A 25,717-nucleotide genomic window follows, 5' to 3' on the forward strand; every position below is an offset into this window, starting at 1 on the left:
ATGAATCAGTGAGGTAATGACTAGTCAGTACCTCTGATGAAAAGAAAAAGATGAATAGCAAAGAACTTTCTAGTGGGTTGTTAGCACTGTCTGAAGAAAAAAGATACAATACAGTAGCCCTATAGAGACTGGCCTAAGTTTGGAATATCACCATAGGGATAATTTCCCTCCTAAAATGTACTTGGACAGACAACAAAACCAGATGCTGACTAAGTTAGTTTCTGGGGTCAGCTTCCACCTAAGGGGGTCACGCCACCTAAGGGCAGTGCCTCAGAAGAATTATAAATTAATACTAGAGGCCCACTGCACAAAATTCGAGCAAGAGTAGGTCTTCCTCCCCTGGACTTCCGGCACCAGCTTCCCTCTGGCACCCAGGACCCAGGCTTCTGTCTGGCTGGGGACGGAGGCTTCCCTGGAAGCCTTGGCTTTGTCCGGAAAGTCATCCAATCTAATTAGCATATTATGCTTTGAATGACAACTCCCACAGAGTCAGGTTTTCTAACAAGCCATCCCAAGAAGTACCAGACTCAGATCCCAACAAAATGTGCCAAAAGCCAGCTCTCCACTCACACCAGGAGTCATGCCCTCCCCTGGAAAGGATTGAAAGTTTAACCAGAAAAGAAGAGGTGCTTGGTCTTCACTGAAGAAAGAAAGACAAAGGAGTGAGAAAGTCTCCCTGTAGTCAAGGAACTAAAAGCCCTTCCCCAGAAAATGAACTAGCCAAAAAGTCACCATCCACTCTTTAAAGGAAACACCTAGCAACCCTCATGCTCCCTAGAATGTTCTGGCACAATTACTGCACTTATCCTCAAAATCTAGGAAGCTATTGCAGTAGACCTGAAATCACCAATGACCAACACATAGCAACAAAGTTCATCAAGTAAATGGAAGTGGTGACTTGAATCAAAGCCTCTTAGTTCAAATTTTATACTTTCTTTCAATCTTATAATTCAATACCTCTAGTTAATCATAAAGTGAATTATATTCCAAAATAATAAGTGTTCACTACTTTCTAAATAATAAAATACATTTTCCCACCACATAAACCAACAGTTTTATTTTTATGCTAGAACTGATGTGAAATTACATGTCATAAATTATTCATGCCACCCAATTTAATTCAATTATTTTTACTGAATTCATATCTAATCCATAAAAATGTTTAACTCAATAAAAAAATCATTTCTGCATCCTTGAATAATAGATTTCTTGCAAATTTCAGGAACAATAAGTGGATATTTGGTTTGAAATGACAGGGCATATTATAATTGTAATGATGAAAATAATTTTAATTATTTAACCATACATTCTGTTCTATTTACTGACTGATGTCTCATAACGGAAAACTTATTTTATATTAAAGTAGAATAACAGGAGCAAGAAGTGAGACTTACTGCCAAATATGGCACCAAAGTCACTGCTAAATTTTCCATATATATAGCAAGCAGATCCCCCTTCAAATAGTACCTGATACTTTGCACAATTAAAGGCATAAATTTTGTACTTACTAAAAAAGAGATTTTATTTGTTACATAGAAATAAGTAGGGGAAAATTATCATTTCCTTCCTTTGTGAAAAATGCCTTTGAGGCTCATGACTCTGACCTACTGATCTCCATGGAACCATTCCCACTATGGTCAATGGCTTTGCCAATTGTTTCCCTACCCACTTTTCCATCCTGGCATCATTTGGAGGTGATCTCAATGTCCCCAAAGAAGGCATTAGAACTCCCCTGCCTTAAAGTTCCTATATGTCTTCAGTTCCATTGACCTTCACCATCACTTCACTTACACAACCCACATCCACAGCTACACACCTCCAAAAAAATTCCTCTAGCTCTTCATCCCAAATGCCAATGAGTCATTCTCTGACCACAGCCTCACAGAACTTCCCTCCTCATCATACTCATGGAGATTTCCATCCCCTTGTCCCACCATATTCTCTGGATCCACTTACATGCTAATAAAACTATAAATCATAATTCATAATTTAAATCACTTTTTTAAAAAACAATTGGAAGTCATATATATAAATGCCGCATCTATTCATAAGAAATAGGTTTCAGTAGTCCAGGCTCTTTTCTGTTGGTTCTCACAAACTGTGCTTCTCTGGGTGGAGTAGGCTATGCTTCAGTTGAACTCGGGTGCTTTCTATTTGGCTTACTTCTTTTTCTGATTATTTTCTTTTATGAGTTTCAAAAAGCTACCTTGGCTCTTAGAGTGCTTTAATGTGTTCAATACATATAGTAACAGTCTTGGCAATAACCATGCCCTTAACTTGTTTGTTTACAACAACACCAGCAGTCACATCCCACATCCCGCAGACTGTGTTCACTGTACACTATTCCATTTTGCCATGCTGTGAGCATTGCTTTTGAACAGTGCTTATTCCCTTGATGTCTATAACATCACCTTTCTGTACATTCATAAGTATGCTGCCAAAAGAACAACCTCATGTTTTCTAAATGGCCTGGAGAACATATAGCAGGTGTCTTTTCTGTTTCCCTTTGTGTTCATCATTAGTGAATTGCAAGAATCCCAAATGAAAGGCTTAAATCACTCTTTGCCCCAATTTCCAGCTCTCTTTTTCCTTTAAACTTCTGCCACACCTGCCTATAAAATCTCATGCCTGGATCACTACAAGCATCTATTTATTCACTTCTACACCAACCTATTGAGCACTGCAAGAGAAAGCCACCTATCCTTTAGGTTGGTGCCATGACAAAGTCATCATATTCAGCCTAAGGTGGGCCATCAGTGCCAAGAAGTCCTTGTATATGCCTCCAATGAGCTCCCTCTCCAATTCTACATCATCTATTTCAAAACATCTTTATCTTCAAGCCCCCACCCTCTCATTTCACTGCCTACTCCCATCTCATAGAAAAATCTAGAACTCATCAAGAAAGTATAGTTTTAAACTCTTACTATTTGCAACAGTATGGATGGACCTGTAGAGCATTTGCTAAGTGAAATAAGCCAGCAGGAGAAAGATAAGTATCACATGATTGAACTCTTTTGTGGAATATAATGAACAACATAAACTGATAGACAAAAATAGATCCAGAGACAAAGAAGCATCAAACAGACTGAAAAACCTCAGAGGGAAGGCAGGAGAGGGTATGCGTGTGTGTATGTGTATGGGGTGGGGGGGGGGGGTTTAAGAGCTCAACTAAAGGACTTGAATGCATGCATACAAGCATAACCAATGGACAGAGACAATAGGAGAGTGAGGGCCTGAGCTGGGGGATGGAGCGGCTGGGAGAGGTCAATGTGGGGGGGAGGGGGGAGACATATGTAATACTTTTAACAATAAACATTTTTTAAATAATTAAATAAATAAAAGAGACACCAAGATGGCAGCATAGGGTAGACACCCGAATGCAGCCTACCACAACAAATTTGAATTTAGAACTGAAAAATAGGGGAGGCATTGCCCTGAAGCACCGGACGGAGAGCTGAGAGGAGGCTCTGCCATCTGGGAAGGAGAGAGAAGGCACGCTGAACCTCAGGAACTGTGAAGGTACAGAGAACTGTGTGCACGAAAAGGCGCTGGCTTACTCCTGGCGCACGGAGAGGAAGGGCCAGACAGAGATTGCTGCTGGCGGACTCCCGGAGCTCGGAGAGGGCGGGCCGGGCTGAGTTTGCTACTGGCTTACTCCCGGTGCACGGAGAGGGCAGACAGCTAACGCGCAACTGGCTTTCTTGTTCAAGAGGAAAACAGAATCACCCTATTGCTCTGATAGACGGCCCCAGACAGGGAGAGGCCAGACTGTCAGGCAGTGGGCAGAGATCTCTTGGAGGTGTGTGAAGCCAGAGGCCATTATTGCGGGTCTTGGGGAGGAGCCCAAGGGAAAACAGTTTGTCTGCACCAACCTGAGACTCCGCCCAATCTCTGGCTGAGCACAGAAGCTCTCCCAGAGGCTGGCTTTCTCTAAGGAGGGACTGGCAGGAACCCAAAGCTTGTTTGTGCCTTTACCAAAGAGGTGCGCGTGCCTGCAACCAATCTTCCGAAACTCTCCGAGAACAGGTCTTTTCTAAGGCGAGACTGACAGGGAACCAAAGCTTGTCTGCGCCACCCCGAGACCCCGCCCTATCCAAGCAGAGTACAGAAGCCCTCCTAGCTGAGACTCTGCTGATCCTCACAGCCAATTGGTTTGGAGATCAAAGCTTCTCAGTGATACCAACAATAAGCAAGGCTTAACAACAAGACTGCACACACAGCCCACAAAGGGCTACACCAAGACTGTCCACCACAGGTAACTGGGAAGGCTGTGCTACTGGGCTCTACCAGAACACCTAGAACACAAAGCTATTCCATCAAATCAGGGAAACAACTAAAATGCAGACAAGAGGAAGGAGACAAAGGCAGGAGATGGAGGAAAAGAAAAGATTGGACATTGAGTTCAAAACTACAGTTATAAGGTTATTCAACAATATCCTAAAAAAGGCCGATAAAATAAATGAGACCTATGAGGATATGAAAAGGGAGCAACTAGAAATAATAAGGGATCAACAAGAAATGAAGAAAACATTGTCTGAAATAAAAAATATTATACAAAGTCCTAAAAACAGACTGGAAGATCACAAGAATCAAGACAAAGATTTAGAACATGAAGAGCCAGAGGACACTCCTCTGCAGAAGGGAGAAGATAAGAGAATCCAGAAAGTTGAAGATAGTGTAAGAAACCTCTGGGACAATTTCAAGCAAAACAACATCACAATTATGGGGATTCCAGAAGAAGAGAGAGAGCAAGATACAGAAAGAATATTAAAAGAAATAGTGTCAGAAAACTTCCCCCACCTGGGGAAAGAAATAGACTTACAAGTCCAGGAAGCCTGCAGAACCCCAAATAAAAGGAATCCAAGGAGGAACACACCAAGACACATCATAATTAAAATTCCAAGAGCAAAAGACAAAGAGAGAATATTAAAAGCAGCAAGAGAAAAGCAGGTAGTTACCTATAAAGGAACACCCATACGATTGTCAGCTGATTTCTCAACAGAAACCATGCAGGCCAGACGGGAATGGCAAGAAATATTCAAGGTGATGAATAGCAAGAACCTACAGCCAAAAATAATCTACCCAGCAAAGCTATCACTCAGAATCAAAGGACAGTTAAAGAGCTTCACAAATAAAAAAAAGCTAAAAGAGTTCATCACTGCCGAACCAGAATTATATGAATTGCTGAAGGAGGTTATTTAGGAAGGGGAAGAAGATAAAGATAAAAATTATGATCAACAAATACGTAACTATCAACAAGTGAATCTAAAAACCAAGGAAATTAAAAAAATCTGATGAACAATATTAACTGGTGAATATAATAGAATCAGAGGTATGGAAGGGGAGTGGACTGACGATTCTTGGGGAAAAGGGGAGTGAGGGTGCGGGAAGAGACTGAACAAAAAATGTGCACCTATGGATGAGGACAATGGGGGATGGGGAAAGGACAGAGGGTGGGGTGGGAACCTGGTGGAGGGGTGCAATTGAGGGGGGGAAGAGGATCACATTTGTAATAATCTGAACAATAAAGATTTATTTTTAAAAAATAAATAAATAATTAAATAAATAATTAAATAAATAAAAATACAGTCTTAATCTTATCCACCATCAACAAATCGATCTGTGTCAATACTATTTTCCCTGCCAGGTTCAAGGGATGAGAGACCGTAACTATTTCAATGGCATTTTTAAGTGACTACTAGTCTTTATTACATTTTTCTAAAATGTTTCACTTCTTTTTAATGCAAATAAAAGCTTTTGTTACACTTATATTCTATTGGTTTGCCGAATATATAATTAAATTGTGTAAACTTAGTAATAAGCACAATGACATAAAAAGGTTTGGGAATAAACACAACAGATCTCTTGGTAAAAAATACAAGTTATAGAAATGCACAGGTATATACAGAAAAGTATTCAGTTTTCCAAGCACATTAGCCACATGGTTTGAAAGAGAATGAGGCTTATCAATAAACACAGTAATTATTAGGTGGAAATCAGAAGTGGAATTGCTGGGTCATAGAGCAGTTCCACTTTTTAATTTGGGGGGGGGGGGGGGGGGGGGGGACTCCATACTGTTTTCCAGAGTGGTTGTGCCAATCTAATTCCCACCAAAAATAAAGTTGGAGGTATCATCCTACTTAATATCAAACAATACTATAAGGCCATAGTAATCAAAATAACATGGTACTGGCATAAACACACACACACACACACACACACACACACACACACACACACACATCTCAATGAAGCAGAATAGAGAGCCCATAAATAAACCCATGCCTTTATGGTTAGTTAATATTTGACAATATAGGTAAAGATAGGTAAAGACAGTATACTGAATAAATGGTGCTGGGAAAATTGGACAAATACCTAAGGCTATTCTTTACTAACAGCCTGATACTCTGCAATGATCAAGCACATGCCTCTATTAGAGCACTCAACCCTTTTCTTTGTTGTTGAGTGATATTCACTCCTAAAGGACAAGGCTGTTATATCATTCATCTCAGTAAACCTACTGCTTATCAGAGAACCAAATACATATAGAAATACCTCATCATTATTGCTTTTCCATGCTAGAATAACTCCACACTTCAATCACTCAGCCTATTGCAAACTACTCCCAAATGTAGGACTTAATCACCAGTTCTATGAGGTTGCAGTGGAAAGCACATTAACCATGTAGCCTTCATTATTACCTCCTCTTGATAATAAGGGATGTGACCCAATGAAGACTTAAATAACAGGTTCTGGCACTGTCCTGTCATCATCTTGTTCATCAAAAATCTTTTTCCTTCAACAGACACCCATTCACATTTTATTATGAAGACATACATTTTATGGATAAATTAGATAGCACTGTTAAAACATATTAGAAATAATATCCAAGATAATGGATTTCCATGGAGTTAATAGCTATAAATCACTATCATGTTCTTAGAGAGTGCTTGTATAGACACAAGCCATGAACTATAAGGAAGCAGAACAAGAGCCTACACGGATGGATGAGAATTAAAAGGCACATTTTAGGTTCCCCCCACATTCACAAGGGGGATTCTCTTCATGACACTGCCTTCACAAATACTGATATCCTTCTGGAGGGGGCCAAACCAGCCTGGCTGAGCCAGGAAAGGACTGTTGCTTCCAATATTTTAGGTATGAATGACTTCTACCCAAAGTGATCCTACATTCCAGATGTTCTAGCATAAGCTCAGAAACCAACTCTTACTCTGGGAGGGAGGAGATATTAAATAACAGTTTCACAAAAGAGGTAAAAGAGGAGCTGGTTTTAAAGAATGTTTACCAGCTAATAAAATAAGGGAGGGCAGTCTAAGCAAATTAAACAGAAAGTACAACAGCTGGAGAGTCTGACTGAACATTATAGCAGGGGAAAATGGAGATCCACTGAATGTCTCTGACAAGACTAAATAATTGGGCCTATAGTTTTTCTTCAGTGAGATTATAAGCCAGTTGAGGTAAAGATATATCTTCTATGATTATTTATGTCATTCAGGAACCTTTACACATAGTTAGAACCATGATTTACATATTTGTTTCCCCTTAGCCTTTCCCATACTTCACTGCACATAGCTAACACTCATTCGATGTCTGATGAATAAATGAATAAAATAATCATTATTATAAAATCTTCCCTATAATCAAGGATGTATACCAATGACTGATTATACCTGCCAAGGCCATATAGGCAATGAAGTAAAAACATTACTCCAAAGCAGGAGTGAGGAATAAGAAAACTACAGCTAATGCTCAAGATCTGCCAATCAACATTAGCCCAGGGGGATAGTTAAAACCCAGTGAGAATAAAATAAAGCACCTTTGATTTGGTGTCTGTATCTTTCCTGACTGATGAAAATTAAACATCTCCTCAAAGTGATAAAATTCTTCGTAGGTCTTTGTTTAGATTGGTATCTTCTGATCAAGATGGGATGTTACATTTCCATTAATTCAAGCAAGGAAGTAGGATTTTTCTTTATCACAGCAATAAGAAATCCATTCATGGCTGAAAATGCTAACAAGTTTAAGTTTTCTCTGACAACATTCCTAACTGGTTCATCGGAGAAAGGAGAGTCAAGTTATCAGAGATTAAAATATTATATTTTAATACTATCAAGTAACATTCACACCTATCACCAAAATCTTGAGGTAACTGGGCAAGTATGTGTATTTATATTATTCACATAGGCACCATCAAATTAGTAACTATTCATATATACAAGATATTTTATTGTATTGATAAAAGACATGATCACCACAATTAAGATTCATTCTAATACCCAGAATATTGATACTTAGGTTTACAAAAAGCCAGCCTTTCTCCATTCCCAAAGGGAAAGCCACAAGTTCACACTTACACAGGACAGAGCAGCACATCCCCTCTCTGTGCACATTACAGTCAGCCAGAAGAGTTCTTGGAGAGTGCCTGGCAGATCCAGCCCAAGAGGATTTTCCAGATTATATTTGGTGCCCCTTCAAGGGACTCTCTCCTCTCTTCCTTGGCAATCTTTTCCTTAAATGCCCAGTGCTCTTTCTCTGAACCCAGAGAGCCCTCTTCCCTAACTTCTCTCCAGACTTAATTATCCCATCCTTTGCCACTGGCTCTTCCTTTAAAAATCAACTTAGGAAATCAATCCCCAGCAAGGTAGGAATGCCTAATTAGAGTGGTGCATGAGGTCCAAAGAGGAATCTGTATTCTAAAAGAGGACATCTGGAAAGCATAAGGCAAAGAAATACTTGTCCAAGGTAACATTTCAGGCATCATTCAGCCAGAATTATTTGGGGCAGGTGTTCAGCTTCAGCACCCCTCATGGTATTCCATGAAACAAACCCACTATTTCCCCAACATCCAAGCTCTACCTTTCACATACAGGCAAATAAAATTTAAATCTTTTTTAAACTCTATGATGCTTAGTTCCATCTTACCAGGACTGCTCTGGGCTCCTACAGCATTCTAGGCTCATCATGATGACATATTATCACACTATATCAAAATTATCTATTTTGGCCTGGCCAGTATTGCTCAGTGGTTGAGGCAGTGACCTCTGAACTCAGAGGTCACCATTCAATTTCCAGTCAAGGCACATGCCTGTGTTTGGGGCTTAATCCCCAGTAGGGAGAGTGCAGGAAGCATGGGATCAATGATTCTCTCTCATCATTGATGTTTCTATCTCTCCTTCTCCCTTCCTCTCTGAGATCAATAAAAATATTTTTAATTATGTATTTTGCCCCCAACAACCTGAAGAGATTACATCTTTGATTTCTGTACTTAGCATACAGTAAATGCTTAATAACTTATCAAATGGATACATTTTTAAACAATATTAGAAATTAACTAACATTTGGTGCATTGATACCATAATCTAGCCCGGCCCGCATGGCTCTGCAGTTGAGCATCGACCCAGGAACCAAGAAGTCACTAGTTTGATTCCTGGTCAGGGAACATGCCCAGGTTGCAGGCTCAAACCTCAATACTCAGTAGATGTGTGTAGGAGGCAGCCAATCAAGGTTGCTCTCTCATTGATGTTCCTATCTCTCTATCCCTTTCCCTTCCTCTCTCTCTAAAAATTAATAAAAAGCATATTTTTTAAAACAAAAAATACTATAATCTAACTTGGGATTTAATATCATTAGTTGTATGGATGGTTTCTTCCTTCATCACTCAGCTTTAAGCCATGGTCTGTGACAGCAGAGAGCAAGCCTACTATTTCAGCAATACTGGGTCATGGTAGTGGCTCCATCTATGAACTGACACCTCCCTCTTCTCTAGTCACCATGAGTTATAGGTTAAATAAACATGCCTATGAGCATTGCAGCTATTCTGGTCCCACTGTCCCCATCACACCCTAACTTTTTTCAAAATAAATGTCTTCATTATTTTTAAAATTGACATAGTTTGTATTTTTGTATATTTTAATTAATTCATTCATTCAAGAGCTATTATTCAATAGCTATCTTCTGTTCTAACTGTTTTAATCCTGGGGAAACAGTGGTGACTAAGACAGAGTTGCTGTCCCCATGGGACTAGTTCGGATTCCTCAGATTCATTATGCAGATCTGTGAGGCCTTCTTAACCATGAAATTGAACTTCTTGTTTACCCAAGAACTGAATAATCAAACACAGCTTATGTTATCAATCTTGTAGAAAACTCAGTAATGTTTCTGACTATTCCTATCAAATCAAATCTGATTAGTCACTCTATTCATTTCACAGAGCTATGGTAACAAATTACCACAAATTTGGTACTTAAAAACAGAAATTTATTCTCTCGTGATTCTGGAGGCCAGAAGTCCAAAATCAAGATACCAGCAGCGACCTGCTCCCCCTGGAGGCTCTAGGGAAGAAGGCTTATTTTGCTGCTTTCTAGCTGCTGGTGGTTCCTGGTAATCCTTGATGTCCCTGTTTGTAGCTGTATCACGCCAAGCTCTGCCTCCATCTTCACCTGACCACCTCCTCTATGTGTCTTCATATAGGCTATCTTGCCTGTGTGTCTGTCTTCACATGGCGTCTTCCTAAATGTCTCTGTATCTCTGATCTCCCTATCATTCCACAAAATCTAACCCCCACATGACACCAAAGCTTCTCTTTTAATGTTCTATGAATACAATTTTCCTCATAAATATTTAACCTATCTATAATTTATTTTGCTATAAAGTGTGTGGTAGGAACATAATTTCATTTTTTTATTTCTTTATTGATTAAGGTATTACATATGTGTCCTTATCCCCCCCATTGGCCCCTCCGCCACCCCCATTGATGCCCTCACCCCTTGTTGTCTGTGTCCATTGGTTAGGCTTATATGCATGCATACAAGTCCTTTGGTTGATCTCTCCTCCTTACCACCTCCGTCCCCAACCTTCCCTCTGAGGTTCGACAGTCTGATCAATGATTCTCTGTTTCTGATCAGTTTTTGTTCATCAGTTTATGTTGTTCATTATATTCCATAAATGAGTGAGATCATGTGATATTTATCTTTCTCTGACTGGTTTATTTCACTTAGCATAATGCTCTGCAGTTCCATCCATGCTGTTGCAAATGGTAAGAATTCCTTCTTTTTTATAGCAGCATAGTATTCCATTGTGTAGATGTACCACCATTTTTAATCCACTCATCTGATCATGGGCACTTAAGCTGTTTCCAAATCCTAGCTATGGTGAATTGTGCCACTATGAACATAGGGGTGCATATGTCCTTTCTGACTGGTGTTTCTAGTTTCTTGGGATATATTCCTAGAAATGGGATCACTGGGACATATTTTATTATCTACTTTACTCAAACCTCCAACCCTGCCGCCTCTTGTAAACTCTCAGCAGATAATAGCACCTCAAAGTAGAAAACTTCCCCACTTCCTATCACCAAACCTATAACCTCACTGTCTCCACCAGTCCTTTCTTCCTGCCTTCTCAATACAAGGAAGAACTGTTTCTCCTCCCTTTCAGGTGGATCCCTGGGCTCTGTAGCCCAGTCCTCCAAAGAATATCCCTTCCTCCCCTTTTCTGTATCTTAAAACTCAATCTCTCTGCACTTAAACATGTTCATGTCTTTCCCACAGAAAACAAATGAACAAACCAACAAAAGTCCAGAGTGACATCATCAAGACAGCAACATGGGTCATTCCCAACTTCAGCCTCCCTCACAAGAAAATCAACTAGCAGCTATCCATAGAAAAGACACCACTGTGAACATCCCAGAGCCCAATCAAAAGACATAAAATGGCTGAATGGACTCTTTAAAAATCCGATACATGCTGCCTACAAAAAACTCATTTTAGTTATAAGGACATGCAAACTGAGAGTGAAAGGATGCAAAAAATATTTCAAGCAATAGCAACCAAAAGAAAGTAGAAGTAGCTATACTTATACAAACATAATACACTTTATACTAAAAATAGTCAAAAGAGAAAAAAAAAAAAAAAGGTCAATCCACTGAGAAAATAATTAAAAGAAGTTTTCTTCAAACACTGTTAATATCTTATTTAGGCTTCTATTTTGATTGCCCTAACAGGTTATACCAGGACATCTTTCTTCTCATTGTGTTCTATATGATTTTAAATAACCTAGGCATGCTCTATCCATATACTTTGCTTTTATCATAAAACCACATGGTTCCAATGGCACTTTAGAATCCAATTTCTTAACAGCTTTCTCAATTTCTTTCTTTATTCATTTTTTTATTTTCTTAATTTTTACTGAATTTATTGGGGTGACATTGGTTAATAAAATTATATAGGTTTAGGTATACAATTCTAGAATATATCATCTGTGTGTTGTATTGTGTGTTCACCACACAAAGTCGTCTCCTTGCATCACCATTTATCCCCCCTTTACCTTTTTCTATGTCCTTCCATCCCCTTTTCCATCTGGTAATCACCATACTGTTGTTTGCATCTGTATGTGTGCTTAATCCCCTCACCTTTTTCTCTTATGTTCTTCTACCTATTTTAATGGCAACTTTGATAATTCATATTTTCTTTAAAAATCATCCATTTAACCTAGTTTCACAGAGTACTCTCATTGCCATGTCCTCTGCATCTGAAGTTGCCTCTATAGTTAGGATCCTAACTTTTTACAGAAAGGTCTTCAACAAATTGAAACATGACTTTCACACTTTATCTTCTGGAACTCTGTCAGGCCCCAGATAGCCTATGTACTTCTGTCTCCTTGTCTTAGCTTATGCTTTTCCCATCTGGAATGTTTCCTTCTAATCTCTACACTTGATGAAATTCTACTTATCATTTCAGATCCTATTCAAATGTCAATGTAATTACAGAACAGAATTGGTCGCTCCTATCCTATGTTTGGGTAACCCTTTGCTCGTAATAATTCTCATAGGATTTCTCATATTGTGTCATAATTATCGATATTTCTCTGCAGCCAGGTTTTGAAATCCCTAATGACAGACTGTGCCTAATTAAATTTCTCTTCCTTTTTAACATCCTTGCTGTCTATAATCCTAGTATTTAGCAAAATGCCTGACACATAATAGTAACTCAATATGTCTTGGTAGCACCCTGCTGTTGTCCTTTACAATTTGTAAGGATATAATACACACACACACATAACATGTATTTTATCTGTTCCCCCACTACTTTAAGGACAAAAATCTGAATGTTTTGCTGTCCTCTGTATCTTCAGCTCTCAGCATAGCACCAGGCATGTGGCAAATACTCAAAAAATATTTGTTTGAGACAAATTAAGCAGGGCTGAATCTACATGAAGCAACTATTTGTCTGAGAGAAAGAAGTATTGATCAAACATCTTCAGAATTTGACATATTAATAGAGATTTGAGAGATCTTTATGCTATAGCCACCCAATGATAAGGGCTCATTGTGAAGCTCCACTTGAGAAAACTTTATCACTCTTTTGACATACTAGCATTTGAAACAATAGTGGTCATAATGTGGAACAAACACTTCTGCCTCACTCATTCATTCAACAAATATATACTGAGTGCCTACCAGGTGCCAGGTACTTCTGGAGAGCATGAACATTTTCACATGAAGACATTCCAACTCAATCACATACGATTCCCCTTGAAAATAAGGATGATGTGTTAATGCTATGTTAAAAAAAAAAAAAAAAGAAAGAAATGAAGAAAGAAAGAAAGAAAGAAAGAAAGAAAGAAAGAAAGAAAGAAAGAAAGAAAGAAAGAAAGAAATCTCCAAAAAATCTGTCTGATAATCCCTCCCTATGAAGACTCTACTTGCTGCTGGAGAAGAGATGGAAAAATCATAAATGGAATTAACATGGGGATCTATTTTATGTACTTTGAGAACCTAGCATGCTATTGTTTTAACTTTTACAAAGTATTTAAAATGAAATAAGATTAAGTGGTCCTGAGAGAGAAAATATGCATTGCAATGTGGGAAGAAGCCATGGGGATGTGGATTGATTTATGTTCACAGGCCACCTAAGTTTTCCAGATGGCCCCATATTTGTCATTCAGCGCCCCATTCGACATCATTCCCCACCCATTCATGCACCACAATCACATGGCCATATAGTGGGTACCAAGGAATGTCTGAAGCCGAGTCTGATGATCAAAGTGAATCCATCTCAGCCCAGAAGCATTCTGCCTGTCCCTGGATGTGAGAGGAAACCCTGTTGTCCTGTTGGAAAAATAAGATGCTCTATTTAGTCCAATCAAGCAAATAGGAAGTTGTCAGAATTGCTTGACCTCTAACTGGAACTGTGATGGTCTGGCTTTCCTCGGCACTTGTCGACTGCAGCATATAAAAGGTCACTCTCCTTCCTGCATGCCACTCCATAATAAAGAGGCAGCTAAACTGGAGCAGGGTAGAGGAAAGACGTGTAACTAAATCATGTCACCTACAAATGGTTGAATACAGAAGGTACATTTCTCAAATATGTGAAACGCTGCCACATGTTGGAATTCTATTTTGTTCTGTATGACCCCAGAAGGTAAAAGGGGGATCAGCAGATGAAATAGGAAGAAAGATCACAGCATCTCAGTTCAATAGAATAACTTACCAAAGATAGCATGGGTCAGCCAGCCTGTGAAAAAGAGAGCTCTTTATTGTGAAAACCAAGACAGTCACTTTACACAGATTCTGCAAAGGAGACGAAAGATCACAAAAGTGATTTTGCTAGATAACATTTAAGTTATCATATCACCAAACATGAGAGTCCATTTTAAAAAGTGCAGAACACATCTAAAGAGAATTTTTTAATGCACTCAACAAACAATGACCTGAGTAACAAAGGGTGGCTCTCGTTACATTTTCTCTCTAACTAAACTGCTCTCTCTACTTCTAGCCAGCAGAGAGACTTGCTTATTCAAATCTCCTGGCTCCAAACACCCCTGGTATAACTCTTGGTGGGAAATAAAATGGGAGAGAGGATAGAGAGCAAGCTACAAATATGGACAATCTACATCCTTAAAAAATCGGTCAGAAATAATTAAGAATTGGGTAGAATGAAACAGGGGGAGGTTGCTTCTGTTAGAATCTGAACAAATATACATATATACAGGGTGGGGCAGAAGTAGGTTTACAGTTGTGAGTATGTGAAACACAGAGTTTATTCTTGTATTATTATCTATTAATTATTGTGGGGGGTTTTCATATGAACAACTGTACGCTTACTTTTGCCCCACCCTATATAATGAAATAGGCCAAATCTTACTTGTTTCAAATCCAGTTTCAAGTGAGTATTAACTAAATAATTTTGATGGTGCTAAAGGGAACAAAGGGAGGTTTAGATATGAGCTTAATTAAAGGCAAGGTCCTAACCCTGGCAGGAGCTCAGCACATGTTTGTTGAGTGAATGACTCGCTCTGTGAGGCCATCAGGCTTGGCCTTGCATCACCGAGCCAGGAGCTGACTGAAATCTAGGACCTTGGGAGTAGGGATGATACACCTCAAAAAAGGCAAACTTGGCAAATAGAACGTACCTATGAATATGCTGAAATCAGAAGTTGTGGTATCCTATTCTTCACTGGCTAGTGATGGTAAATACTAGAGATAAGAAAGGTCACGTTCATACTGGTTTTGTAACACATTCTGCCATTTGATCACTTTCCTGGACAATTCAACTAACAATTTCAAATGAACTTCATGAAATTAATAATTTCAGCTCATCATTAAGATTCTTCATAATATACACCGAACTACGATCAGAGACAAACTGTTTCTTCCAAAAACAGTATATTTTCAAATGTGTAAGTTCAAATGCAAACAGTACATCATAAGAAAAAATAAAGCATTTATATACTTTAGCATTTTATTTTAGTGCCCCAAGTAGTATTTTAAATAGCATTAAAATTAAGTGCTAGAAAGTAAAGGGTTAAAATTGATTTATCATTTGATGTCAATGTGTTCCTTTGCCAAAGTATTTCTATTAAAGGCAGACTCTATATGCATTTTATCTCCTGGTCTTAATTTGTGTTTTGCTATGCTCGACAATTTTAATGCCAAGAGTAAGAAACTAAGTGAGAAAGGTAATGTATTGGTCTGAACCTGGAGAGTTGATCTAATTGAACTGAAAAAATTAAACCCCTTCTCCATCTGTTCAGTACACCTGCTGATGGAGCACCACCACAGGTAGGAAGAAAATCCATCAGAGAGCATGTATAAATAGAATTTTATTTCATCTGCTAAAAGCTTGGCAGCCAAAGTGGGCGGGCTGCCGGCACTGGCAGCCAGGCAAGAACTCTGAGCTGCTTTCATGTTTAGGTGAAAGGAGCGAGGAGACAAAAACCTAAACACACAAAAGGAAGTAAAATTTCTCAACAATTCATATGACAATCAACCAAGTCATTAAGTTTGTTTAGAACGTGTCAAGCATTTCTGATGACTGGTGGGGGAGACAAAGACCAGCCACATACCCTCAGGAGGATCATACAGAAATCTGATGAAAAACATCACATACAGCAAAGTTTATATGTTCCAACTTCCCTTGTGGCAATTATAAAATTAAATCAAGAGTGAGGAGGGCACTAATGACATGTCATATCTTTCTAAGGATGAGGTCACTGGAAATCCTAAATGTACAAAAATGTAAATCAGAATAAAATGTATTCATGGGAAAGAGAAACCAGCAGGCCCAATCCATACACCACCAGAAGTACCACCAATGGCAAGAGGCTTTGGGGTTCCTCCTTCAAAGTGTAAGTCGGAGGCAGGGACTTCTCCTCACATCCCCATCAGCCTCTGGAATGACACTCACACCTTGAGGGAGAACAGCCAACAGCTGTCAGGGTGAATAAACCAACAGCAAAGGAAATGACAAAAGGATCTTGTTCTTTGAGCAAAAATGAAACCAAGGGACATCTCAAGATATGCCTGATGTGAATATTTGAATCAGATACTTAAGAGCGAAATGTTAAAGGAGAAGAGAGGAGTTGGGGGAGGGAGAAAAGAAATGTTTATTCCACTAGGGGAAGTGTAGGCTTAGGAAAAACTTCTCATGCCCTTCAAGAACATTAAGGATATTATCAAGAAGATAATGACCTGCTATTCCATAGCCGCCAAGGACAACAAGAGAAATGGGATTGAACTGTGGCAAGGGAACACTGGGTTAAATACAAGGAAGAATTTCCTGACAGCAAAGGTTATTAAACACTGAAAAGGGAAACTGGAGGAGATTAGGGATGCTCTCTGGGGGTCTTTAAAAAAGCAGAATAGCTTGGCAACTATCTGGGGCCGATTTAGGTGCAGCTCTGCCCGCTCCTCTGGCCTTCATCAGAGCTCTAATTCATCCCTCGGTCTGGACAAGACACACTCACCACAGTAAACTACTGTCATACTCTCTTCAATAAGGAGCTCTCCGAAGAACAATAAGCATCAAGAAAATGGCAAAAGCTCTCTTGAAAGTAAAACTCATTTTTCTTTATTTAAACTGCATGTTAGGTTTTTGTGGTTTTCTTTTTCTTTTTTTCCTAACACGTACATCCAGAATAACCAAACAAAGCCCTCTGATATGTTATTCCAAAGAATTCAAAGAAGTCTGGGTGGAAGATTAAGTGTGGGGAATGTTCTGAGTCAGAGACACACAGAATAATTCATTACATACCTCTTTGCTAGGTGCTGTTTAGCATAGGAAACCACTGCCCAGCGATTCTAGAATTTGGTTTTCAGAAAGCTAAGAAAGGAGATTCCCATTGGTTTGGCTACTAGGAGGCAGACTAAATGACATCTAAGATTCTCAAATTCTAGAGCCTTTGTTTACTTTATGACTGTATACTTGGTATTATATTTTAAAAAATCAAATACTGAAAATATTGGGGGAAACACTTGGCAAAGTATGTAATTGTCTAACCACTATGCTATACATCTGAAACTAACACAAAACAATATTAAATGTAAACTGTAATTGAAAAATTTTTTAAAACCCAGAGTGTTCAATACTGATTTCAAAGAAAATACTTGAATTAAATTAAAGATTTCTATAAGTAGGTAAAAAATCTAAATTTTAAATACTATCTAAAATTTCCATATAAAAATCTGTAATATTTAGTCCTAGTGATTTGACTAATACTAAGTGTAGTAGGAGAATAAATATTTTAAACTAAACAAAAAAAATCAGAAGAGTTTCACATCCCAAAAGGTCCATTTCTCTAATACATGAATTTTTATTCTCTCTGTCAAAACGAGAAAAGAAGCTTTTTGTTGTTGATAATCCTCATCTGAGGACATTTTGTCATTGATTTTTCAAAGAGTTGAAGGGAGGGGGAGGGACAGAGAGGGAGAAACATTGATGTGAGAAAGACAAATCGATTGGCTGCACGTTTCTTGAGCAGGGCCAGGGATCCAGCATGCAATCGAGGTATTATGTATGTACTCTTGGCCAGAATCGAACCCAGGACCCTTCAGTCTGCAGGCTAATGCTCTATCCACTGAGCCAAAATGGCTACGGTGAAAGGAAGCTTTTGAAACCAGGATCCTCTTCCCCTGTTATACATGTCATTACACTTTGAATTTTCTTGTTTGTGACCTTTCTTCATCATTATTCTATCAGCTCCATGAAGGCAGAGGGTGTTTATGCTTTTCCCTCATTGTATCCACATCACAAAACTCCAGTAGACACTCAGATATTTTTTAAATGATGGATTGAATGACTGAATGAATGAACAAAGGGCAAGGATTTACCTAAATACACAGTCCCAAGTGATGTATGGAAGAGACTGTTATAGAGCAATTTGCTCTCCCCACAATGACCATCACAGAGTGAACAAATTCCAAATAATGGAATGAATAAGGCATTTGGAGGCAAAAGACTTCATTTTAGTCCTAGTGTTGTCACCAATTAAGCCAAGAACTTCATCTCTCTGAGCCTCAATTTTCTCATCTGAAATGTGCATGCGTGTGTGTGTGTGTGTGTGTGAGAGAGAGAGAGAGAGAGAGAGAGAGAGAACAAAGAGAGTTGCAGTAACTTAAGGACAGAGAAAACAGTTTGTAATTAAACAGATGACAGTAGAGTTCCACATATTCTTTATTAAAGTTTTTCATAAAATGTTTAAATCAGGTGTCTTCAAACTACGGCCCGCGGGCCACATGCGGCCCGCAGAGGAGTCTGATCCGGCCCGCCAGGTTTTTTGGGCAGTGAGCGCAGCCGAGGTGTTACAGTAGGAATTAGTAGTTCATATAGTCCGGCCCTCCAGCTCTCTGAGGGACCGTGATCTGGCCCCCACTTTAAAAAGTTTGAGGACGCCTGGTTTAAATAGTGGAGAAGTAGTATAGAGATGATAACTGGTGCCAAATGTTGATTCCAGGGAAGAAATCAGTAAGTGGAAGAAGGAAGAATTATAAAGCTCAGCCAATGAGAAGACACTTAGCTGGTTTATTTCTATGCTGTTGGGAGGTTAATTCACTGCATATAAATAGCAAACAAGTATAGTACATGCACTGAGCAAAGCAGGTGCCACTCCCCTTAAGAGGGGAAAATCTGCAAAATCCAGACCAGGAGGCTTGCAGGAAGCAGCTGATTGATGTTTCTCTCTCATCAATATTTCCAACTCTCTATCCCTCTCCTTTCTCTCTGTAAAAAAAAAAAAGTCAATAAAATGTTTTTTAAATAAAATATACTACAAATTCAAAAAATGTGCAAAGGATATGAATAGACAATGTAGAGAAAACAAAATCGAAGTTGCCAATATTAAAAGATGCTTGATATCACTAAGTAATCAGGTACACAAAAATAACAGCAAAACATTTATTGTCCACCAGATTCACAAAATTTTCAAAATCTAATATACCAAGTATGGGTGAAGATGTGAAAGATGCAGAGATAATGAAAACTTTGATGAGAACTTTCACATCCCTAGTGCAGGAATGGTACTGGTACAGATGCTTTGAGGAATAATTTGGCATTGTTGAGTAAAGTTGACATATTTGGTAACTCAGCTTCATTTCTAGGCAATTCCCCTAGAGATCACAATATATGTATAGAAAACCTGTAAGTTGGCCATTATATTATGATTAGCATAAGGCAAAAAAAACAAAAAACACAACACAAGAATAGATATATTAAAATGAAATACTCTGCAACATTAGCCCTACATGTTATTAATGGGAAAAACAGAAACCTGGCACAGGCTTTTAACTCCTTTTAAATACAAATTTTCTAAGCTAATAAAGTAGAAAATATAATCTTGTTTCTTCACTTAAAATCTTTTCTTCTATGTGGTAATGGTAAACATATACTAACCTTAGGAAAGCTAGTGATTTAGAGAGGGCTCAGTCCCGAATTTGAGAATTTAACTCTCATTAAATAAATAGTTAAACACAAATAGCACCCAATAGTACAAGATAAATTTAAGGAATACACAGCTCAGGAAGTGTTCAGGTTATTTCACTAACTGCAAAACTAAAAATAACAGTGCTGCCGAAAAGGAGCCTGAACTTCACCCCCACCCAGCAGTAACATAAAGGCTAATAGGGAGCCTGAACTTCCACTGGCACCTTGAAATAATGAGAGAGTACCCCCCTTTTCCATGCTAGTATGCTCTCAGAGGAGGGCTGTTAAGACAGACGTTTTACCGTGTTTCCCCAAAAATAAAACATCCTCCGAAAATAAGACCTACTTAAAGGTTTCCTTCTGAGTGAAATATAAGGCATCCCCCCGAAAATAAGGCGGCCCCCCTAGGCTAAACATGAGAGATTTGGTCCACTGATTCTGAAAGAAATGGAGTCACAAGAAATTCACCAGGAAATTCAGGAATTGGATTGTTATGATGATGTTCCAGAAGATGATGACATGATTGTCTTTGAATAAATGAGTTAAGTTCTTGATACTGTAGGATTCACAGTTTGTCTAGTTTGTGTTGACAACTACCATACTACCGTACTGTATACAGATAATAAATTTCCTTTATTTTCATTTAACAATAAATGTGTACCATATTCTTTTTCATGGAAAATAAGACATCCCCTGAAAATAAGACCTAGCACATCTTTGGGAGCAAAAATTAATATAAGACACTGTCTTATTTTCAGGGAAACAGGGTAGATAAGATCCAGAGTCTCAAAACATAATAACCAAAATTTCCAGGATATAATCAAAATCACTTGTAATGCCAAGGACAAGGAAAAGCACAACTTGAACGAGAAAAGACAATCAGCTACTGACAACACTAAGATGACACAGATGCTAGAATTATCTGGCAAAGGTTTTATTGCATTCATCATAAAAATAAAAATAAAAAGTCTCAACAACCAATTATGAACATACATGAAACAATGAAAAATATAAAGTCCCAGCAAAGAAATGACAGATAAAATACAATAGCTAAAATTAAAACTCACTAACTGGAAAGAAGACAACAAAGGAAAAAATCAGGGAACCTGACACAAGAACAATAGAAATTACTCAATCTGAACAATAAAGAAAAATTTTTAAATAACCAGTGTCAAGAACCTGTAGCACTAAACAAAAGATTTATCATTCATGTCATCCAAGTTCTGGAAGGAAAGGAGAAAGAGGTAGGCCTAAAAAAGTACTCAAATTATGGCTAAACATTTTGCAAATTTGGCAAAAGACATAAACCTACATATTCAAGAAGCTGACTGAATCCCAGAATAAAACTGAAGAAATCCATGCCAAGATACATCATAAACTCTTTAAAAACTAAAGACAAAGATTTTGAAATTAGTGAGAGAGAAACATTTTACCTACAAAGGGAAAAAACAGTTTGAATGACAGCATGTTTCTCATCAGAAATCACAGAGACAAAAGGAAGTGGCACAACATTTTTCAAATGCTTAAAAAAAAAAAAAAAAAAAAAAAAAAAAAAAGGACTGTCAGCCCAGAATTCTACATCCAGCAAAGAAATCCTTCTGGAAAAAGGGAAATCTAGGCATTCTCAGATTAAGGAAACTAAGAGGCATGTGGCCATTAGACCTACCCTAAAAGAATAGCTAAAGAAATTACTCCAAACCAGAAATGGTAAAAATGCTAAAAACAAAACAAAACAAAAAAATCACTTGGTGTTCTAAATGAAATGTGACTATTATATTACACTAGCGACCCAGTGCACAAAATGCATATATAGGTAGGATCCCTAAGCCTGGCCAGCAATCAGGGCCAATCTGTGGAGTGACTGGCAGGGCAACTGGGGGCTCCCACTGGCACCCACCACGGCCATCCTGGTGCTCCCCGCTCACTGGCCCCACTCTCAACTGCCACTGCCGGTTACCTCCCTCTGTGGGGCAACCAACGGGGTAATCATGGGGTCCCCACTGGCACCTACCTTGGAGGTGACCAGCTGGGACAGCTCCCGTGTTGAATGTCTGCCCCTTGGTGGTCAGTGCACACCATAGTGACCGGTTGGTCCACTGGTTGTTCCACCGTTCGTTGTATTTGCATATTAGGCTTTTATTATACAGAATAATGCATAGTATTTTTTCCTAAATAATTTGCAAAACTCTATTCTATAATATCATTTAGATAACAAATGTGGTGTTTGAGCTATTTCCACAAAAAGATAAGACATAACAAGCTCCTAATCAGGTCTATCACCTCCTATTTATTTTACCACTGTCTATGCCGGAAAGTCAAAGTCAACTTACATCATTTTAGCTTACAACAAGTTTTGTTTGTTGTTGTTTTTTTGTGGGGTTTTTTTTTTTATGTAACCTGCTCTGAGTGCTAATACTCATATTTAATAAAATATTTTATCATCTTAACCATTTATAAGTGGCAGTCATCACTATCATCCATCCACAGAAATCTTTTCATCTTTCATAGAGACAGAAAGTAGAATGGTGGTTGCCAGATACTAGGGAGAGGGGGAATGGGAAGTTGTTGTTTAATGGGTAGAGTGTTTAAGTTTGAAAGATGAAAAGATTTCTATGGACGGATGATAGTGATGATGGTGCTGACAGCACAAAGATTTCTGTGGAAGTATGATGGTGATGACCGCCATTGAACTATATACTTATAAATGGTTAAGGTGGTAAATTTTGTTATGTATTTTTGCCACTATTTTATTAATGTTTAATTAAAAACTAATATCTACGATTTACTGAATACTTACCTATGTACCAGGCACTATGCTAAGAGCTTTGCATATATTTCCTCATATCTCCTCCCAAGGACCTTTGAGGAAGATAGGATGATCTCTGTTTAACAAATTAAAAATGGAGTCAAAATTCAAACCAAGGTTGGTGAAGCTCTGAATTCCATTCTATTTACCCCATGGTGGTAAGGACTATTTGTCTCAAAAGCACTAGAATAAAGCATTCCTGAGCCTCTGACCACAATATGAACCAATTTTCATGTAAGGGAAAATAACTTACAGATACTAACGGCAAAAGAGATATAAAAGGCACTGATATATGAGATGAAAAGGATGGCATCACTACAGAAGGTTCAAATTTTTCAAAGCCTAAACCAAAATGTTTTTCACATCCCAGGGGTAAGAGATTCTTAGCTATGAAACAGAAAATTTTCATTCTTATAACACTGTGGAACAAAGAACACAAACAGGTGACTTTTTTCCTTTTCTACAGTTGCTTGTAGAGAAATAATATGACCTGAGCACAACCAATGACCAACTAAGTCATGCCTTGCAGTGGTGCTATTTGTCACAATCTGTTAGGTTTCAGAATAAACTCCTAACTTCGGTAATCTCTGAACCTTTTCTTTCACTTTACCAAAATTTCTACACATTCACCTCTCCCTGTTTCACCGTGTCCTCTAGAATTCTTCCAATAATATCTCCTAACCCTGCCTGGACACGAGGATTACATACTGGAATGCTACCCCTCTCCTGCCCCAGACCTTTGACCTTCTTCCATTGCTATAATACTATTCCAATTCCAAGCCTAGATTCACCTCATGCCACTCTGTCCAGGACCACCACTCACACCCATAATGACTTTTTACTCTCTTCTAGCAGATGAAGGCACGGGGCTTGGATAAGAAAGTAAGGATTGGATTTCAGCCCCACACCTGCTTGCTACACAATTGTGTACAATGATCCTGACTCTGCCTCTCCCTCTAATGGTTCTCAGAACACCTCTGGAAAGACTAGAAAGATGCTGATCAACACAAACTGGCCTCAGCAATCCCACATAATACCTTATCACACTATTAATGCTGGCTGCTTCTGATATTCCAGTCTAACCACAACATCCTACAATTATCTTCACTCTCACTGAATTTATTACTAGGTCTGAAGCCGGCTACGGGACAGTACCCTGTGCTCTCCACAATTTCCCCTCACTTCTTTTCTCCTTCTCCCTATTTTACTCTTCTCTCAATCCCCTCGGCTTCTTTCCATGCTGATAAAAAAGACTTTAAACTTGCTGGACAATCAGTTTGTCTGGTCCATGCGTTAAACCACACCACAAGGCCTGACACAGTTCTGGAATTCTTTGGGGAAACTGGAAGAGGGAGAATTCAAGACAATGGAGAGCCAGCTGGGAGGGAATGGGTGCTCAAGTCCTTATTTTATACTGTCTCCAGTGGCTACCTGGAGGAATTCTAATTTGTTCACAAAGAATGTGGCCTTACTCTGCACTCTATTTAAGCCATAACCAGCAACACAAATTCAAGATAAAAGCAAGCACGATGCTTTTTGTCTCTCAACCATGAGGGGAAAAGTTTTTGTAATCAAATAAGATCCAAGATGTTAACAGCTGGTTCATAACTTGGTTTATTTCTTCAAAGAAGCTTTATGGGGTGGCCATTATGTACCAGTTCTTGTGCCAGGCATTGTTGCTAGTATTAAATGAGGTATTAGGTAAACTGTAATTTATCAGTTTTTGTTGGAAGCCACCCATTGCCTTCACTAGCAGAGAGGTGTGGACAAGGAACCCAGAAGGCAGGTCAACCTTGAAGCTCTGAAAGGTCAGAGCCAACCACCCACTGTCTAGTTGACACAATGGTAGCTAAAGTAACCTCTATCTTTTAATCTTATGTAAATCTTTGCAGATTGGCCATTACTGGAATTGCCTGCCTAGAGCTATGGGCGGATCCCAAAGTTTTAATAAAAGGGATTGCAAGCCCAAAGCAAGATGGAGTCCTTCCCTTTGAGTTGGGCTCCCACTTGGCTCCCAATATTCCCAAATTTGTACTTTCTTATCTAGTCTTTTTCATAAGACATCCTTCCCTATTACCCAAAATAACTTCATCAATAAAATATTAGCATGCAACTTCCTCCAGAGCCTGAACCCTGAACCATGCGGAACATGAAAGGGGTTCACTCCAAGTTATTCTTATCCTTTTTTCTGCAACCCCCAATTATACTATGAATTCCTTATGGGCAGAAATTATATCCCCTACATCCGGCATAGTGCCTGGCACAAAGCAGGCCTTCTGGAATATTTAATTACTTCAGCAGTCCATACCTACAGCTGAAATATTTCCCATCTTCATTACCATTAATCACCAGCCCTGACACGGGCCTTGGCCACTACAACAGCTTCCAAGCTCATCCCCCTGGCTCATGTGATTTTTATCTCATCTTCAAGATTTGAACCTATATCTTCTTTTTGTATTAAATAAAACTGCATGGAATAAACAAGTTAAATGCTCATTTATACCTAGAATCAAAAGCTGTATTTTGCCTATGAGTCTTTATGTTAGTGAACAAAGCTAAAAAAAAAATTTAGAGTTTACGGAAAGTAAACTGATTGGTTCACTTAAAATACCCTACTTCTAGCAAACTTACTTTCTGAGGGCCACGCTTGTTGGTTTACAAGTATGGGGTTGGCCTCTTCTTCCTTTAACTCACA

The 25,717-nt window shown here is 38.7% G+C and overlaps 1 protein-coding gene and 1 pseudogene across 6 annotated transcripts in view; both read right to left on the minus strand.

Moving 5' to 3' along the window:
- The window catches only part of MSRA (methionine sulfoxide reductase A), a 334,526-nt gene that overhangs the window by 271,050 nt on the left and 37,759 nt on the right, over positions 1-25,717 (minus strand). The window lies entirely within an intron of this gene.
- Positions 1,051-2,862, minus strand: LOC123651805 (annotated as a pseudogene).

The sequence above is a fragment of the Pipistrellus kuhlii genome, unplaced genomic scaffold (assembly GCF_014108245.1).
Source record: "Pipistrellus kuhlii isolate mPipKuh1 unplaced genomic scaffold, mPipKuh1.p scaffold_m20_p_8, whole genome shotgun sequence".
NCBI classification, from domain to species: domain Eukaryota; kingdom Metazoa; phylum Chordata; class Mammalia; order Chiroptera; family Vespertilionidae; genus Pipistrellus; species Pipistrellus kuhlii.